The 2,065-nt window shown below is 44.1% G+C and overlaps 1 pseudogene; it reads left to right on the forward strand.

Annotated features, from left to right (window-relative positions):
- The first annotated feature begins 501 nt into the window (after positions 1–501).
- Positions 502–1,218, forward strand: LOC102242386 (annotated as a pseudogene).
- The last annotated feature ends 847 nt before the right edge of the window (positions 1,219–2,065 follow it).

A 2,065-nucleotide genomic window follows, 5' to 3' on the forward strand; every position in this document is an offset into this window, starting at 1 on the left:
AAGCAACAAGAATGTGGATCACCTCAGAAAAATAAGTTCAGTGGAAGCAGTGCCAAAACTGGCTACCTCATCAGCTCTCTGTATTACCAAGCACCCTAGTTCTTTCCTACGTCTTCCCTATTATCTTTAACGTATTGGCTTTCATATCGGACAAGCTTTTCACCTCATAGTCACAAAGTGGCTGTAGCCCCTCCAAGCATTATAGTCCCATGGGACAATAGCCAAACCTTTCCCAGAAGTTGCACCTACAACTTCCATAATCTATTTTCATGTCTTTTTTAGCAGAGTTGGGCCACCCCTAAAGCAATCACAGATTCTGGGGAGGGAATCAACTTCAGCACTTAAGCACATTTAAAACTAATTCCTAAACAAAATCAGAAATCTGCCCCCAAGAAAGGTGAGGTAGTGGAGTTTGGGAGGCTTGCAACATTGGCTAAAATCTTTGACCCAAGGTTGCATATTTCTCCAGTGCTTTTGGGAGTATGATCAGAGGAGGGTCAAAGCTGCCCGCTGCTGGTGTTGCTGCCAGAGGAACCCCTTGTGTCGTGGAAAGCATAATAATGTCTTTCATCTTTGGGTGGATCTACAATGGCTTCAGCCTTGTGCTCTAGTTCCTAGGATGGTACTAGAAATCTAGAAAACTTGTATTCTTTGGTCTGGACAAGGCAGGCAAAACCACTGTTCTACACAAGCTCAAAAATGACAGACATGCTCCAACATTACATCTGATATCCAAGAGCTGACAATTGCTGAATTGACTTTTACAACTTTTGATCTTGGTGGGCATGAGCAAGCAAGATGAGTTTGGAAAAATGATCTCCCAGTAGTTAGTGGGATTGTCTTTCTGGTGGACTGTGCAGATCATCCTCACCTCATGGAATCCATAGTTGAACTTAACCTTTCAACAATTGACAAAACAATATCCAATGTGCCAATCCTTATCTTGGGTTACAGACTGACAGAACAGATGCAATCGGTATAGAAAAACTCTGGGAGATATTTGGGCTTTATGGACAGACCACAGGAAAGGGGACTGTGACCCTGAAGGAGCTGAATGCCCGCCCCATGGAAGTGTGCATGTGCAGTGTATTCAAGAGGAAAGGCTATGGCGAGGCTTCTGCTGGCTCACTGAATGCCCGCCCCATGGAAGTGTTCATGTGCAAGTGTTCAAGAGGAAAGGCTATGGCGAGGCTTCTGCTGGCTCTCCCAGTACATTGACTGATGTTTGGATGGTGAAAATAGGAGTTTTACTTCTGGGGACTGATCCTATTCACAGCTTCCTCATGAACTTTTCTAATAGAACAAGAAAAGCTCTCCAACCACCTCTGGTATTGAGAAGCCAAGAGTCTCTGTCAGCTCTCACTTCACCCAGTGGCAACATGTGCTCTTCTCCACATGGTTGGAGTTCATGCTGCCCATGTACTGGAGTAAGTCAGCATCCCGGGCCTTGGAAGCTGGCAGGATTTGGCAGGTAAAGCTGTGTGCCATCAGCGGGCAACTGAAAAGGAAAACATGTCTCACCACTGTGGTTGATTTCAAAAGAAATGGTTCCATTTTTCAAAGGAAGTGCTAACGTAACTGGTTTATCTTCTAACATTTTGAGTTTACAACTTACTTGGTTCAAAGTTTTCCGTTCTTTTTGTTTTAAATCTAGTGAGTGGCATTTAGATACTTCTTACAATTATGCAGAGGTCCATGTTGGAGGCCAGAGCTCGGTCAGGTGAATTTACTCCTGTTGGGTTAGCAGGTTAGTGGGAGAAGCTCCCCTGTTTGTCTAACTGCCCGTAATAGGTGGCATCACCTTGTGCACAGAGAACTTGGAAAGGGCAGAAGCTGGCCTCACAGGTACAGCAGGTGTCCACTGTGTCAAGCGAAGGCTATTCCCCATCACGGAGTCTATAGCAGATTGCTCACTGCGGAGGAGTTCATTACAGAGTGGGTTATTGTTGTTATTATTGCTTATAAAGTTAACAAATTTCAGCAAGTCTTTACTTTTAACTGTTGAGAAATTTCATTTCTCTCTCTTTTCTGAATAGAAAAGTCACACAGGACAAAGTTAACAGCA

This window comes from Myotis brandtii, unplaced genomic scaffold (assembly GCF_000412655.1).
Source record: "Myotis brandtii unplaced genomic scaffold, ASM41265v1 scaffold1063, whole genome shotgun sequence".
NCBI lineage: Eukaryota > Metazoa > Chordata > Mammalia > Chiroptera > Vespertilionidae > Myotis > Myotis brandtii.